General features: G+C 43.7%; 1 protein-coding gene across 3 annotated transcripts in view; it reads right to left on the reverse strand.

Annotated features, from left to right (window-relative positions):
- The window catches only part of TRAF3 (TNF receptor associated factor 3), a 107,818-nt gene extending 90,166 nt beyond the window's left edge, over positions 1–17,652 (reverse strand). For all 3 annotated transcript variants that reach the window (XM_045560361.1, XM_045560362.1, XM_045560347.1), the window contains exon 1: positions 17,548–17,652. The gene's annotated coding sequence lies outside the window, so the exon portion shown is untranslated. The remainder of the gene's footprint in view (positions 1–17,547) is intronic.
- Between the last annotated feature and the right edge of the window lie 409 nt (positions 17,653–18,061).

Raw genomic sequence — 18,061 nt, forward strand, 5'->3', positions numbered from 1 at the left:
ACGGGTATGAACTCATGAACTGAGTGGGATCTGCACACACCAAACTGTGGATTTTTAAACTACGCTCATGAAATCCTAAGACTAAAGGGGACATGAGTGGCCACGCAGTCCATCCCTCCACTGTGAAAACTGTCTGCAGCTCCTCCGCTGTCTGCCAAGCTTCTACTGAACGCACCCATCAGGAGAAGGGCCCTGAACAGGCCTTCCACAATACTGATCTGCCCCAAACATCATCCAAACTCCTAATTCTGCTTCCCATAGTCAAATTAGCCACGTCCCCCACACTCAGTCTCGGGTCATTTCTGCTATGACCTGTACATATCCCAATCCTGCCACCAGCCTAATGCTGGTTCTCTAGGGACGCTTGTTTGGTAAAACACCTCATGTAAACTGGACAAGAGTCCTACTCTGATCTGATATTAGCTTGCTCATTTACTCATCCTATGACTTGCCCCCTTTTATTTTTGTTCTATTGCCTCCTTCATAAAGCACAATGTTCCAGATTGAAATCAGCAGTCTGAGTTTCTTGAGAACACAGAGGGCCTTATTTGGCATGTTTTATACATATACATATCACACTTCAACAGCATCACTGGCCTCTGTTACAAAGGTTTGCTGAACTAAACTATGGCCAGTACTCACTTAAATGCTGTTTTTCTTTAAATAATTAGCACAAACACATAAAAATATACTGAGCATCTAAGCTTGGCCAGGCACACAGTAGACAAATATGTGCTGAATTTGGTGAGTGTTTGGTGGACATATCCTATCTTCTCTTTTTTGGGCTGAAAAATACAAATTCCTTTAAACTTAAATATCATTTTTCATTTTTGTGGTAAATTCACTTTTAAATCTCATTATTTTATTTTCACAACCATGACACTATTATCCCCATCTATCGTGCAAGGAAACAAGGGTTTTAAAGAGGTTAAATGACTTGCCTAGGGTCACAAAGACAGATGGAGACAAGACAACTGCTTCCAACTCCTCCTGGAATCTTGTCTCTCCACCCTGGGGCTTCTGCTGACAGGAGGCCACTAGCCCTGTGCCCATACCTCTCCAGCCTCACCAACAGATAATCTCCATGCTTCCCATCACTCTATATAATCCAGAAACGTTTCCATTAGCAGTGTTATACTTAGAACAGAATGTCAAAGCTTTAAGAGACCTTATCTACCATATGCAGAATTGGGGTCTCTATGAGGATGTCTCTCAATTTTTTTCAGGTTAAACTATATCCTGTATGTTTCACTCATCCAACCTTAAGTGACTAAAATATAAAGTTGTTCCTAAGAATCCTAAGACAAAATAAAAAGCAAGGGGTAACTACATTAATTCACCTTAACACAAGGCAACAACTATTTTGTAAGGAACAGAACACAGAGAGGAGACAGGCTAAGGCCATATTATCAACTGTGTGAAATGATGCTGCCCTCCTGGCCCCCTGCCCTCCCACCTCAGTTTCTACCCTCCCCAGGCCTCATTACCCTCCTTCAGCCCCCATACTGGTCACCCCTAGGCCACAGTAACCATATTTTGGTACAGAGAATCCTAAAGGTAATGGTGAATGAGAAAGGTAAGTAATATTGAAAGAAGCACCCCAAAGGCTCACAGAGAGTGATTATTTTGTCTTATGATATACCAAAGGCCAGAAAATTTTAGGAATTCAAAAAACAGGACAAAATGAGGAACAGGCACCCCTATTCAAAAAACATGTGTGTGTATACATACATTTATATATATATGTGTGTATGTATATAAAACCTTACTGCTCCAAAAGGCCTCAGACCATGGACCTCAGAAGTTCCTAACCTCAGGAATCACAGGAGGGGAAGCAGGAGTGCCCAGGAACCCTGGCAATTCCATGCATTAGACAGTCATTCGATGTCATTCTGGCGTATCAACCACTTAAAGTAGCGCACCCTCCTCATTCCTGCCTACTTTACACAGAGGATCAAATACCCTGCAGTGACTTATTTGGGAACAAAGGCAGCGTATACTTGGAAACACAGACTGGGTGGCTTCCCAGACAGAGATGGTGGGCCTCTCCACGCAGGTGCAAGCAAAGAGCACCCCTGGAACACAGGCAGACACAGATCCTCCCTCATTAATCCCAATACACTGTGGCTTTACTGGAGCCAAAGACACAGATTTCTTGTTTCATATTTAAATCTGCTTCCTCACTCCTCTGTGACCTCCTCACATGTGCTCCCTCTCAAGTAGTGTTGCAACAATCAGTTAAGACAGGCTGAGAAGGCAGGGTTCAAAGAAAATGAGATTTCTATGTTAAAGCTAATGCATACACACCTCTGCACATGCTGTCAAATTATCACACACTTTTAGACTTAAACAGCCATAACTTTATTCTAATAAGTCTCCAGGGTATTTACTAGAACCATCTAGGGAGAAGAAAAGGAAATTTAGGATATGTAGGCTTCCTAATATTTTCTCAATGAAGTTACTTTTTTTTTTTTTTTTTTGAGACAGAGTCTCACTCTGTTGCCCAGGCTAGAGTGAGTGCCGTGGCGTCAGCCTAGCTCACAGCAACCTCAAACTCCTGAGTTTAAGTGATCCTACTGCCTCAACCTCCCAAGTACCTGGGACTACAGGCATGCGCCACCATGCCCGGCTAATTTTTTCTGTATATATTTTTAGTTGGCCAGATCATCTCTTTCTATTTTTAGTAGAGACGGGGGTCTCACTCTTGCTCAGGCTGGTCTCGAACTCCTGACCTCGAGTGATCCACCCGCCTCAGCCTCCCAAAGTGCTAGGATTACAGGCGTGAGCCACCGCGCCTGGCCTCAATGAAGTTACTTTTTAAGAACAGAGAGAAATACAGAAATTCCACAGTACTCTTCCAAATAAAAATAAGGTTTCAAATAATTTTTAAAATAGGAAGGGAGGGCTGGGAGTGGTGGCTCACGTCTGTAATCCTAGCAGTCTGGGAGGCCGAGGTGGGAGGACTGCTTTAAGTCAGGAGTTCAAGGTCAGCCTGAGCAAGAGCAAAACCCCAAGAACCCATCTCTACCAAAAAGAAAAAAAATTAGCCAGGCGTGGTGGTACACACTTGTAGTCCCAACTACTCAGAAGGCTGAGGCATGAGCCCAGGAGTTTTAGGATGCAGGGGGCTACAATGATGCCACTGCACTCTAGCCAGGGCAACAGTGAGACTCTGTCTCCAAAACAAAACAAATAGGAAAGGAAAATTTATGGACCTGAAGTTGTACTTGAAAAACTCTTGACAAATAGGTTAGGGCTGCTGAGTAAGTATATGACATATTTTATACATACAGTTATCATTTTATAAATGAGTATATTCCAAAAGTCTACTCGTGAATTCTTTTTTTTTTAAGTCTTTTTTTTTTTTTTTTAACTAACCCCGGTCAACCTCATATTCAGAACACAGAATGCACTTCCTCACAGAAAATGGGTAACATACAACAGTAGGGATTTCCATTTTAGCCCATAACACTTTTCAGAAGTGTATCTGACATATGCTACTACGAGCCCTACAGAATCTAACCACCATATGTGTAGTGGATTAAAAATGGTCACAAATTCTTTGACCCTCCTCTCATCAAGAAGTAGGGTCCATGTGCCCTTTCCTTAAATCTAGGAGGGCTCTGTGGCTTCTGTGACCAACAGAACATGACAGGAGTAATGCTACACTGATTTCCAAGCCCAGGCTTAAGAGACTGGCAGTTTTCACATCCTTACCTGGAACACTCAGTCTAGGAGTCCTGTGCTGCCACATAAGAAGTCTAACCACCTTAGCAGAGAGGCCATCTGCAGAGGCCCTGAGACTACATAGAAAGGGAGAAGCCACTGACCTTGGCCTTCTGATCATCCACGCATGTGAGGACAGTGTGTTGGACCCTTAAGACCAGACCAGCCACCATAAGAATATCAGTGAGTAACCTCAGTCAGTGCCAAAGGGAGCAGAAGAATCACCCAGCTGAGCCCTGCCTGATCAGCCACAGAACCATGATTACTGTTTTAAGTCACTACTGTTTAGGGTGGTTTGTTACTCTGCAATTATTATCCGGAACAATCTGTGGCTTTTACAGGAAATGAAAGAAGCAAACCTCTTTCCTGCCCTAGCATTAGGAATAACATTCCCTTTCCTGGTTCTCCACTGGTGGACACAGGGTTCTGGTGATAGTATTAGCCATGATTTTCCCCAGCAGTGAGCCACTGGGGGCAGCCTCCTATGCCTTAGAGCTAATACTACAGCACGAGTGTATATGTGTTGAGAAGTGAGAAGGCACATGGTATGATCATCATCAAAGGGTTCTCCTGTCTGCTTTGAAACCCTCCTATCATTTTTTATATCCTCCAAATTAGGGGAGGGCAAGTTTCAAAATTCTGAAGCACAATGTACAGTCAAAATATGCTTGGTATGCTGATACCAAAGCCAAATATACCACAAGAAAAGAGAACTACAGACCAATATTCCTTATGAACATAGACACAAAAATCCTCAACAAAATAGTGGCAAACTGAATCTAACAACACCTTAAACGGATTATATACCATGAAAAGGGGGATTTATCCCAGAAATGCCAGTATGATTCAACATGCATCAATATAATATACCACACTAATAAAACAAAAGAAAAAAAACTCACATCATCATCTCAGAAGATGCACAAAAACCATTTGACAAAATTCAACAATCTTTCATGATAAAAAACACTCAGCAAACTATGAATAAAAGGGAACTTCCTTAATACCATAAAGGGCATTTATAGGCCGGGCATGGTGGCTCAGGCCTGTAAACCTAGCACACTGGGAGGCCAAGGAGGATTGCTTGAGCTCAGGAATTTGAGACTAGCCTGAGCAACAGTGAGACCCTGTCTCTAACAAAAAGAAATTTAAGAAACAAACCAAAACCCAGCCAGAGGTTGCAGTGCATGTGCCTGTAGTCCCAGCTAGCCAGGAGGCTGAGGCAGAAGGATTGCTTAGAGCCCAGGATTTGGAGGTTGCAGTGAGCTACAATGACACCACCGCTCTCTACCTAGGGCAGCAGAGACTCTGTCTCAACAAAAACAAACAAGGAAACTGAGCACCTGTCCTCACAACCTCCCCCCCAAAAAGAAAAAAAAAGGACACTTATAAAAAAACAAAACAAACAAAAAAACCAACCCACAGCTAACTTCATAATCAATGGTGAAGACCGAAAGCTTCCCCTATGATCAGGAACAATATGAGCATGCTCACTTTCACCACTGCTATTCAACACTGGATGTCCTAGTCAGAGAAATTAGGCAAGAAAAATAAATAAAAGGCACCCAAATTGGAAATAAGTATTAAACTATTTCTATTTTCAGATGACATGATTCTGTGTAAAGAAATCCTGGCCAAGAGTGGTGGCTCAAGTTTGTAATCTCAACACTTTGGGAGGCCAAGATGGGAGGAACACTTAAGTCCAGTACCAGCCTGGGCAACATAGTGACACTCCGTCTCTAAAAAAAAGAAAAAAGAAAAAAATATTCACCAGGCATGGTGCTGCACACCTGTAGTCCCAGCTACTTGGGTGGCTGAGACAGGAGGATCACTTGAACCCAGACACTGGAAGTTATAGCAAGTTATGATCATCCCACTGCATTCCAGCCTGGGCAACAGAGTGAGAGAGACCCTGTGTCTAAAAAAAAGAAAAAGAAAAAAAAAGAAAAGAAAAGGAGAGAAAGGAGAGGAAGAAAGGAAGAAAGAGAAGAAAGAAGAGAAAGAAAGAAAAGAAAAAAAAGAGAGAAAAAGAAAAGAAAAAAGGAAAGGAGAGGTGAGGAGAGGAAGGAAGGAGAGAAAGGAGAGAAAGGAAGGAAGAAAGAGAAGAAAGAAGAGAAAGAAGGAAAAGAAAGGAAAGGAAAGAAGAAAGAAGAAAATACATAGAACCCACAAAATAACTACTAGAGGCAAAAAATAAATTCAGCAAACTTGTAGGGCATAAGACCAACACACAAATATCAGTTTTGTTTTTATACACCAGCAACGAACAATCCAAAAAGAAAGGTAAGAAAACAATTTCATTTACAATAGAATCCACAAGAATAAAACACCTAGAAATAAATTTATCCAAAGAGGTGAATGATTTGTACACTCAAACTACAAAATATTGTTGGAAGAAATTAAAGAAGGCAAAAATAAATGGAAAGACACCTCATATTCATGGATTGAAAGACTTAATATTATTAAGATGGCAACTCCCCAAAACAAGCTACAGATTCAATGCAATTACTATTAAAATTCCAATGACCTTTTTTGCAGAAATGGAAAAGTTGACCTTCAAATTTGTATGACACTGCAACGGGCCCCAAATAGCCAAAACAATATTTAAAATGAAAAACAAAGTTGGAAGACTCATACTTCCCAAACTTACTACTTCAAAACTTACTACAAAGCTACAGCAATTAAAATAGTGTGGTACTGACATAAGGGCATACAGAGTAATGAAACAGAATTTTGAGTCCAGAAATAAATGCAAAAATCTATAGCCAAATTTTTTTTTTTTTTTTTTGAGACAGAGTCTTGCTCTGTTGCCCAGGCTAGAGTGCCATGGTGTCAGCCTAGCTCACAGCAACCTCAAACTCCTGGGTTTAAGCAATCCTCCTGCCTCAGTCTCCCAAGTAGCTGGGACTACAGGCGTGCGCCACCATGTCCGGCTAATTTTTTCTATATATTTTTAGTTGTCCAGCTAATTTCTTTCTATTTTTTTTTTTTTTTTTAAGTAGAGACGAGGTCTTGCTCTTGCTCAGGCTGGTCTCGAACTCCTGAGCTCAAACAATCCGCCCACCTCGGCCTCCCAGAATGCTAGGATTACAGGCGTGAGCCACGGCACCCGGCCTTTTGTTTTGTTTTGTTTTTTGAGACAGTATCACTCTGTCCCCAGGGCTGGAGTGCAGTGGCATCACAGCAGATCACTACAACCTCAAACTCCTGGGCTGGAGTGATCCTCCTGCCTCAGCCTCCCGAGTAGCTGGGACTACAGGCAAGTGCCACCATGCCTGGCTAAATTTTCTGTTTTTTTGTAAAGACAGGTCTCACTCTTGCTCAGGCTGGTTTCAAACCCTGGCTGCAAGTAATCCTCCCATCTCAGCCTCCCAAAGTGCTAGGATTACAGGAGTGAGCCACCACACCCAGCCTGGCCCATTGTTTTCTTAACAAAGGTGCCAAGACCATTCAATAGGGAAAAACAGTCTCTTAAGTCATGCTGGGATAACTGGATAACAACATACAAAAAAATGAAGTGGGAGTCCTATTGTGGTCCATATACAAAAATTAACTCAAAATGGATCAAATCCCTAAATGTAAAAAATAAAACTATAAAACCCTTAGAAGAAAACATAGTAGTAAATCTGCATGTCCTAGGATTTAGCCATGCATTCTTCGATTTGACAACAAAAGCACAACAACAACAAAAAAAAGAATTGGATCTCATCAAAATTAAAAACTTTTGTGCAAAGAACATTACCAAGAAAATGTATGAAAAAAACCTGCACAATGGGAGAAAACATTTGAAAATCATATATCTAATAAGGGTTTAGGATGCACAATTATATAAAGAACTCTTACACGCCGGGTGCAGTGGCTCACACCTGTAATCCTAGCTCTCTGGGAGGCTGAGGTGGGAGGATAGCTGGAGCTCAGGGGTTCGACACCAGCCTGAGCAAAGTGAGACCCCATCTCTACAAAATGAAAACAAGAAAAACAAAAATAAAATAAAATAACCAAAACAACAAAACCCAGCCGGGTGTTGTGGCCTGCACCTGTAATCCCAGCTACTCAGGAGGCTCAAGCTCACAGCCCAGGAGTTGGAGCTTGCAGTGAGCTACAATCACATCACTGTACTCTACACAGGCACACCAAGTGATACTCTGTCTCAAAAAAAAAAAAGAAAGAAAAAAAACACACCTCAACATCAAAAAGACAACCCAATTAAAACATGGGCAAAGGGCTTAAACAGACATTGTTCAAAAAAAAAAAAATATATATATATACATGAATGGTCAAAAAGCACATGAAAAGACATTCAATACCATTGGTCACTGAGGAAATACATATCAAAACCACAATGAGATACCACTTCCCACCCACTAGAATTAGCTTTAATTTAAATAAAAAAACAAAAACAGAAAGTGTTAGCATAGACATGCAGAAATTGGAACACTGCTGGTAGGGATAAGTTAAACACAGAATTACCACATGAGCAGCCATTCCACTCCTAGGCATATACACATATCTACACAGAAACTTGTACATAAACGTTTATAGCGGCATTATTTATAATAGTCAAAAGGTAAAAACAGTCCAAATGCTCACAAACAGAAAACTGGATAAACAAATTGTGGTATATACACACATAAAATGGAATTTTATTCAGCCATAAAAAGGGAGATACTGATTCGTGCTACAACTTGGATGTACCCCAAAAATATTATGCTAAGTAAAAGAAGCTAGACACAAAAGGTCACATAGTATATGATTCCTTTTATATGACATATCTAGAAATAGGCAAATTCACAGACCACAAGCAGACGAGACGTTAACAGGGGATGGGAAGAGGAGGGAATGGAGTGATTACTTAATGAGTATGGGGTAATGAAAAAGTTTTGAAAGTAGAGAGAGCTGGTAGTTACACAACATCATGAATACTTTAAATACCACTGAGCTGCACGTTTTAAAATGGTTAAATTGTATAACATGTTACGTGGATTTTGCCTCAATAAAAGAAAATGATGGACTGTTAATGTATTGATGCATTTATACAAATACTTGAGTACCTACCATATGAGAGGCACTCTCCTGGTACATAGGCTAAGGAGATGGACAAACACTCTCTGCTACGAAGAAAAAAAGCAAGGTAAGAGACTAGAAAGTGACAGCACAGGCTATTAAATCTGAACACAGACCTGAATAAACTGAAGAATATTGAAGAATATTATTCCTGCTAAATAATGGAAGAAAATTAAGTGCTAAAATATGAATTTAAACTTACCAAAATTCATCATGTGTAAAAAATGTTTTCTTTAACAAAAGGGGGGGCATATCTAAACACAGAGGTGCCTTCTTATGCAAATATACTATGACTTTAGTTCCCAGACATTTCACTCCGTTATAAATAATTTATTAGAGGGAGGTGGGAGGGGCATATTCACACCTAATGGGTACGGTACACACTGTCTGGGGGATGGACATGCTTGAAGCTCTGACTTGGGCGGGGCAAAGGCAGTATATGTAACCTAAACATTTGTACCCCGTAATATGCTGAAATAAAAATTATTTATTTATTTACAGTCCATTACTGTCCTTCTACTCCCACTTGTAAGATACTCTTCCAGGGTCAGGCCATACTCCCAAGAGGGCCTGTCATCAACCTTTGCTAACAAGTCATTCCTTTTTTGAATCATTCAGGAAAGGAGGGGGGACAGGAATGATTAGTTCTGACTACTAGGTTCTCATATTTTAACCCTCACAATTACTTTTTTTTTTTTTTTTTTTTTTTTAGAGACAAGGTCTCACTCTGTTGCCCAGGCTGGAGTGCAGTGGCCCAATCATAGCTCACTGCAGCCTCAAGTGAGCCTCCTGCCTCAGCCTCTGAAGTACCTAGGACTACAGGTGCATGGCACCTTACTATGTTGCCCACGGTTGTCTCAAACTCCTGGCCTCAAGTGATCCTCCACCCTCGGCCTCCTAAAGTGCTGGGATTACAGCCATGATCCATGGCACCTGGCCCAATTACTTTTTCATTATGGTAAAATATATGTAACAAAATATACCATCTTAATCATTTTTTAAGTGTACAGTTCAGTGGTATTAAATACATTCATAATGTTGTATAACAATCATCACCATTCATTTCCATAACTCTACAGTTGCCTTTTCATAGATGAGAAGACTGAGGTTCAGAGAAGATAAATAACATCACAGTTAGCTAAAGGAAGGACCAGAACTCAAACCAGGTCTGACTCCTTCCACACATAATCTTGTCTCATTTTTCCTATATGCATCTTAGGCCAGACTGTGGAAAACAAAGAATGAAGGGACCTTACCCTTAACATGCTTGTTGTATCAACACTAGAGACCCATCCAAGAGGCACCAAACATCCCTCAACCTGGAAAGGGCAGGGAAGGCCCCCGAGACATGAGGTTTCACTGCCTCCGCTCTCAAAGGGCCAACTTGTCTAAGAACAAAGAAATCAACCCTCTCTCACCCCAAGGACCTAACCGAGCAGCCTTAGTGTCCAGCTGTGTCCCATTACTCACAGACCTTCCTAGAGCAAGTACAGATGGCCAAGCAAGCCCCAGCCCCCACACCTCAGTCCAGTGGCACTGATACTTCCAAGTTCCTTGTTCAAAAACTTTACAGTGGTTCTAGCAGAAGAGCCATATAAAATTTTCTCCAAAATAGCCAACAACATCATTTCCCTGCTAACTGTGGAGAGGGCTTCTTTGCCTTTCACTTATATTTCCATAAGCGCTCTGTAGTTATAATTAAATTCAAAATGAATAGGTGCTGGGCTGCAACCATTATGTTCTCTACAGAGTGACCAGGCCTTGGGGACTTGTTCAGCACTAACAAGCTAATGTTTGTAAAACTCTGTAAAGACATAATGACTAAATACTATCGATATTACTAGACTACTGGTTTAAACGTAAATTAAGAGGGAGAAAGGAGAAAAAAACCACATTAGTAAATCAGGTTAGGGACTGCTACTTAGCAAGATGTAAGCAACATCTGAACCACAGGGGTAAAGAACATCCTAACTGAATTCGTTAAAGGATATTGAATGCAATGTTGCTGCTATAAGAAAATAACTTAAAATATGGAGTGCTGACTAGACTAAGCCAACATAAGCAAAACAGATGCTGGATGAAAGGGAAAGGCTGCATGAAAATGCGCACTGGAAAAACACTTTTTTTTTTTTTTTACAAAGCACTATACAGCAGCAAAACCAAAGTCTAGACTCCGAAAGCAAAACCAAAAAGTCTAGAATCTGAACAAAACCTAAAATTGGATTGCAATTCAGCTTAAACTGACCACAGAACAGTGATGAAAACATGAACTCTAGAGTCCAACAGGCCTGCTGCTCTTGCTCTTCCTTTTCCTCATCTGTAAAATGGGGATAATTCCTACCTCTACAGATAGGCTGGCACAAAGGCGGCACCCAGAGGTAGCCAGCTCCCTTTTCTGGTGCCCTCTCCCTGAACGACAGCCACAAGGGAACCACTTCAGACTCATGGGCCCTCTGACATGTGACTCTCCGCCATCCATGTTTCCTCTACTCCTCTGCTAACTTGCTCATGCTCATCCTTTAAGAGTTACCTCCCTGGGAAACACCTCCTACTAACCCAGGTCCAAACTGCACAGTGCCCCTGGATCCCACAGTGCCTTTGGTCTATTGTCACAGCACCTACCACACTGTGCCAAAACCAAAGTATTCTTCTGGCTCATTGATCACCCAGAAGCTCCTTGACAACAGTGATCAGATAGCATCTTACTTGACTTTTTAGCTTCAGCAACTAGCAGAGCTCCTGGCACATAGTAAATTCTCAAAAAATATGGGTGATTAAATAATTCTCAATTATCCCTAGTTGGAATTAGAAGCCAAGCAGCTTCTTGGGAAAAATCCTGGGAAGGTGAAAAATTCAGCAAAAAACCTACGCGGAGAGAATAGCCCTTGCTTTGCCATTATTTGACTCGGGAGAGTTACTTACCCAAACACTCTGAGCCTCAGATGCCTTCCACATAAAATGAGAGAATTCAACTAGAAAATATCTGCAGTCCCCACTAACAAGATCTGACACATTATGTTTATATTCTAAGATCTTAACATTCTTGCTCTACTGTATCTCAATCTTCTATTACTATGAAAATTAACATGTGTAGAATGCTTTATCATCCAGCTCACTCATAACAAGCAAGTGATGTCCATGGTGCTAGTGGCCCCATTATACAGATGGGGAAACCAACTCAGAAGCCAAGCAGCCTGCCCAAGGTCATTCCACTGCTAATTACAAAGGGCAGGACTAGAATTCAGATCCTCAAAGCTGGTGCCCTCTACCATGCCATGCTTCTCAAGCTATCTCAAGCAGGGAGATAGCCCCAGGAGTACATGGTGACATTCCAGGGGATCCCTGGGGATCCTAGGGGAGCCAAGGATAAACATAATACAGAATCAATTGTACTAAAAGATTTTGAGCTCAAAGTGAGTTTACATTAAAATAATTAAAAATATTACTGACGTATTATTATATGTCAGTAATAATGCTGACATATTATTATAACGTAAAATTCACATTAAATTTTAAGATAAAATGTAATGGGTCTGCCCCGACTCCCACTAAGGGTAAAGTCACACAGAAAAGCCTTTTGAAGCCTAAACACTTAATTTACCCTATAATAAGGTTTCAAACAGCAGGCTATATTAATCCAAAATGGAGAGAATTTAATTTGCAGCATAAAGTTATAACTTCCGGGCATTACTGGACAAGGAAGAGCTCAAGAAAACTAGTTTCCCTGTTCTTCTAGCTTTTAACTAATTAAAAGCACCCAAGAACATGACTTTTTTTTTTTTGAGACAGAGTCTCGCTTTGTTGCCCTGGCTAGAGTGAATGCCATGGCGTCAGCCTAGCTCACAGCAGCCTCAAACTCCTGGGCTTAAGTGATCCTACTGCCTCAGCCTCCCGAGTAGCTGGGACTACAGGCATGCACCACCATGCCGGGCTAATTTTTTCTATTTATATTTTTAGTTGCCCAGATAATTTCTTTCTCTTTTTTAGTAGAGATGGGTCTCACTCTTGCTCAGGCTGGTCTCGAACTCCTGAGCTCAAACAATCCACCACCTCGGCCTCCCAGAGTGCTAGGATTACAGGTGTGAGTCACGCGCCTGGCCAAAAGTTACATGTTAAATGAAGTTTCCCATCACAAAACTCCCCTAACGCAACAAACTCCAGAGCCAAGCAGAACCAGAACAACAGGAGGGGAGAATCCTGACCTCCAGGCGAACACAGTCAAGGGAGGCAGCTAGCTGCAAAACACATCCAACTGTGGACATATATTCCAAACTACATGGAACCACTATGGGGCATCTGTCACACCCTTTTTGTCTTCCAAACTTGCAGAATCTGGACACCATGACCAAGCGCTTACCATGTAGCTGCCCTTGGGGGGGGGCAGGTAACAAGTACCTCAGTACTTTACCCGTATGCCAGCTACCTAATGGGCATAAACCTTCCAGGAAACAAAGTTAATCTCCAAAAACCTTCAATACAATTATCATGACTCCTGGAGACACACATTCCATCACTTTGATGCTACTGTTTTCCTAAAGATTCTATTACCCTACTGGTTAATCAATTCAGCTTTCCTCTCCACTTAAGAAATCAAGTTTCTAATAAATATGCTTTTGGGTTTTGCCACAGAATCAGTGGTTCAACCGGAAAGGAAATGAGACTATCAGAGCAGCAGATCCTGATGGCCTCAGGAGAAGTTAACAAACAACCTCCATTTAAATTTTTTTTAAATGGTCAAATCAGTATGAAACAAATTCTAGAAAAAAAAGTGAATCATGAAATGAAACGTAGGCGTTTAGGTCATTTCAGCACGGAGGACAGCGCAGTAGGTTTGGGTGAAGGGGCTTTTTAACATTTACGCCCCTCTCCCCACCACCACTTTTTGAGACGTTCTACCTACAGCAAGAAACAGTAGGGACAGCAATGTGCTGCCGCCAAGGTTAGGGCCCACTTCTCTGTTCCCCTCCAAAGATCATGCCCGGCATAGTAGCAGACTGCCCAACCCACTTGAGCTCCCAGTCACAAAAGGGCCTGGGGAAAGAGCCAGAGGACAGCACATGCAACTTCCCAACTGGAAACCCACTGAGCAGAAGCATGGCCAGCACCACATCTACTGGCAAGGGGCAAAAGGACAACAAACTGTCAGGTCGCATCTTACCAAAACAAAGTGGGAAGGGAGGAGATCCTCTCATTACCACTCTTAGGGCCCTAAACGAGGGTCCAGATGGTCCCCTTGTACCAGAGCCTTCTTGATGCTGGGGCTCAACTCGACGCTGCTTCCCAGAAGCCTTTCCCTGACTACCCCAGCCAGCCAAGAGCTTTCCCTTTCCATTATGAACTCCCACCATACTTCCAATCTCCTACACAATCCACTGATTGATTTCATCCTGTATTTCATGACTTTCTAGTTTCTATCTGGTGGGTCTTTACTCTCAGCAGAGCGGTCAGCTCCCAGAGGGCAGGATGGTGCATTTTCATTTTTCCTTACTATTCCTGCCACAAGCTCCTGTCCTGGTGTTTCTCAGTCAAATATGTGTTGGTTTTTGGCAACTCCTCTCACCATGCACAGGGGCCAAGATGTCCCATATTCCTGCAGATCACATCCTAACAGGCGGTGCTATGTCTCACTCATCCTAGCACCATAACTAGAACATTGTGGGAATTCAGGGCTCATTAATTGAGTATTAATTAAATGAGAAAAACACTCCCAAGTCCCAGTTAATAATCCACTTATCTCAAGGAGTACAGAATACAGGAAGAATTCCAACCTGATTCCTGAGTTGACAGAAACCAACAGGCACCTGCATTTACGACATCCCACTACCTGCCAACTTACCCCAAGTCGTCTGCACAGACCAACGAAATTTCACCAAAAAAAACGTTTATTCTTAATGATAGAAATCTCATCTTCTCCTTCCTAGGTTGGTCTGCCTCCACCTCCCCCCATTTCCTGGAATACTGTTGTACAGAACTTAGACAGTCAATAAAGGCTTTCTAAAATGAGAAAGTATTTTTAATTATGAATAACAGATAGTACCCAAGCACATTTAACATCTTACATTTTTTTTCTTTTCTGTTTAAAATTGAATTTTATTCTATTTCCATTAGCTCCTTTGAGACCCAAAGGCTGCTGCTGTGGTGCAAACCCCACAAGCACCTATCTCCATTCCTCTCTCTACCGCCTGCAGGGCATCTGGGCCTCCCTCCCTCTGGCTTCATTCCTCCTGCTCAAAGCAGGTCTAAACATTATCTCCACATTCAGGCCTCGGCTGCCTCTCTCTGGTGGCCTTCCAAATCCTCTGGCCTCACCTGCTTCTTTCTCACTCTGTAGTTCTCTTCCCAGTTTCTCTCTGTATCTGAAGTCAGTTATTATTACACCCCACCCCCAAAAAAAAAACCCACCAAATAATTTTTCTTCCTCTGTGAATGCTGACAAAGAAACACACAAGGGGTCCTGACTTCATGGAATCTACACTGAGGGCCTTGGTCATGAAACATCTCCTCTGCTAACTCAATAGTTCTTAAACTGACCACTGCAAGGAAATCCAGCTATTGCATAATATTTCATAGATCAGATCACTTGTTGTTTGGAGAGTTGCTATATGAAGAAGAGAAATAGAGATGGGCAGATTTAACGCAATTTCCTTTGTTTGCTTGAGCTAGCTCAGACTTGCAACGCCACAGTCACAGGTTTATCTTTCCTGAAGTACAGCTTTAACATTGCAAAAAAGGATCTTAACGGAATGATAAATCATTCTCATCTATCCTGACAATACCCCAGAAAGGTCCTTCTAGAGCTGAACAGTGAAAAATTAAAGGCATTCTAGTAGCAGTGTTTAGAGAATCTAAATCCTAAACAGGGAAAAACAGCAACCAGCAGCTCAGATGTTTCAGTTAAATGAATGACTTTCTTCAAGACACAAACAAGAATAGGGACATTTTGATGGTATTAACAGAAACAATTGGCCACTGCTATTGCCTATTTCTAATGGAATGTCTTTACAGCCTTCTCACTGAGACCATCTTATTAATTCCAAAAAGCATCCAAGGAAAATAATTGGTCTTCTTTTCCTCTCACAGAAAAATTCACAGGAATGTCTCAAGGAAGAAGAAAAAAAAAAAATGCTGGAATTCTCCCTGGCCAGCTCTCTTTGCTTTCCTGGCTTCTGCATTGTGACAGCTGGAACAGATGGCGTCTGCGTGAGACACCTTACATCTTACACCTTATCCATGATCAGGTCTGATATTAACTAGTGATGCTGGAATCCAAGGTCTGCCAGGGTTTCCACCATGAGCACCTACTCACAGGGATTTCCAGTCTCAGATGATATTTTCCAGTTTTCATACTGATAAGGCTTATTTTTGTTTTGGCCAAAGAGTTTTCATCTTTAGACTAATTCTTAATATTTATATTGTCACAACATGGTGAAAAGGTAAACATTTCCTCTCATTTGAAAAGAGAATGCTGTACACTATTTTGCCAGACATCGTACATATGATGCAGTCTTTTAACAGGCCATTTTCAAAGATGTCAAAGACATGAGAAGATTTTAAGACCAACTGATAGTCCACCTAGTCATTTCTCAAAATAAGGATTTTACTGGCACGTACGACATAACAGAAAACATTTCCAAAGGCTTCGCCAGTGTGTATTCACAGCAAATGCTAGGGGGAAAAAAATTATGGCTCCTCTTCAGTTGTATGCTGTGAATGCAAATTAAGAAGCGGCTACAACGGTCCTCAATACAGCCTTTATGACTCCACAAAAATAAATATGTAAACACACACACATCTCATTCTGAAAACTGACTGAGAGCTTAGTACAAAAAATGTGAAATAAAACTGTATCCTTCAACGGACCACTACGTGAAGCCTTCTTAAATTTCAAAGCACGTCCACACCACTTCATCCATTTCCATTTTGTTGCTGTTTCAAATTAAAGGTAAAGAATTTTCCACACAGAATTCTCTCTAAAGGCCCAAATATTAAATCGACGTCCCCAAACGGGGGTGACAGAGTGGAAACATGGCAAAACATACGTGAGCAACAGCCTGGCGCCTAAAGATGAAAATGTAAACACCGTGGCAGGGATCATTTTAATTATCTGCACCTCGGGGAGCCCATTCTGACCTTTAGTATTAATCGGAGGCAGAATCTGTGCATTTTGCCCAAAACTGGATCCCAGTGCCCGCCTGCCTTCGACCGACGCCACTGCAGCTCTCTGATTATGAATCAGTCAGAGGTTCATCTGCAGAGGAATGACTCAGTATAAACTTTTAAATAATGGTTTTAAAAACCCCCACCTAAACTAACACAGGGTGAGCACGTTCGTCTATGCAGACACCCCGAATCAGCTCGTCTCTAATCGCGTAAAAAATACACCGGCCTCGCGGGAGATGCTGATTTCTCAACACCCCACGGGGGTCACGTTCGTGAAGAGGCCTCCGCGCCGCGTTTCCTGAAAAGCCGCGGCCCCGACCCCCCTCCGCCCGGAGCCGAGCCTCCAGGACAAAGTTTTCCGAAGTTGCGGCGCTGGGGGGGCGGGAGGCAGCCCGACTGGGGCGGAGAGCCAGGCTGGCGCCGCACCCGCACTCGCCGCCAGGACCGGCCGGGCCTGCGCCGCCCCGGGCCCGCCGGCCCCGCCGCCGAGGGCGCGGGATGGAGGCGCCGGGACGGAGCGGGCCGCGCGCCCAGGCCCACCCGCCCGCCCGCTGCGGCTCCCGGGCCGCCCGCGCCCTGCCAGCCGCGGCCCCTCACCTCGCGGTCCGCGCCGCTCGGCCGGCTCAGGGGCGCCGGGCGCGTCCTCCGCCGCGGTCCGCAGCGTCCTGCTCCCCGGGCAGCCCCATGTCGGGGGGCGGGGAAGGGCCGGCGGCCGCCGCCGCGCCGCCGGCTGGAAAGTCCCGGCTGGGCTGCAACCCGGCTCGCGCACGCGGCGGCCGCGCCGCGCTCCCTCGCGCCCTCACGCACCCTCTCGCAGGCACTTCCTCTCGCCGCTGGAAATCCCCGGCGCGCTCGCCCGCCCCGCCCCCGCCCCCGCCGCCCGCGCGCGTGGGAGCGGCAGGAGCCCGCGAGCGCCGCCGGCCCCACGCGCCCGCCGGCCCCCGCGCGCCCTCGCGGCCCGCGCGCGCCCGCGGCCCGTTGCTAAGGGCCCTCGCGCCGGCGCCCGCCCGCCCGGCCTTAGCGACGCCCGAGCCCCCGCCCCCTGGGCCCCGCCGCGCGCCCCGCGGGCCTCCCTCGCTCCGCGCGGCCCCCGCCGCTGCGCGCCCCCGCG

Source organism: Lemur catta, chromosome 1 (genome assembly GCF_020740605.2).
Source record: "Lemur catta isolate mLemCat1 chromosome 1, mLemCat1.pri, whole genome shotgun sequence".
Lineage (NCBI taxonomy): Eukaryota > Metazoa > Chordata > Mammalia > Primates > Lemuridae > Lemur > Lemur catta.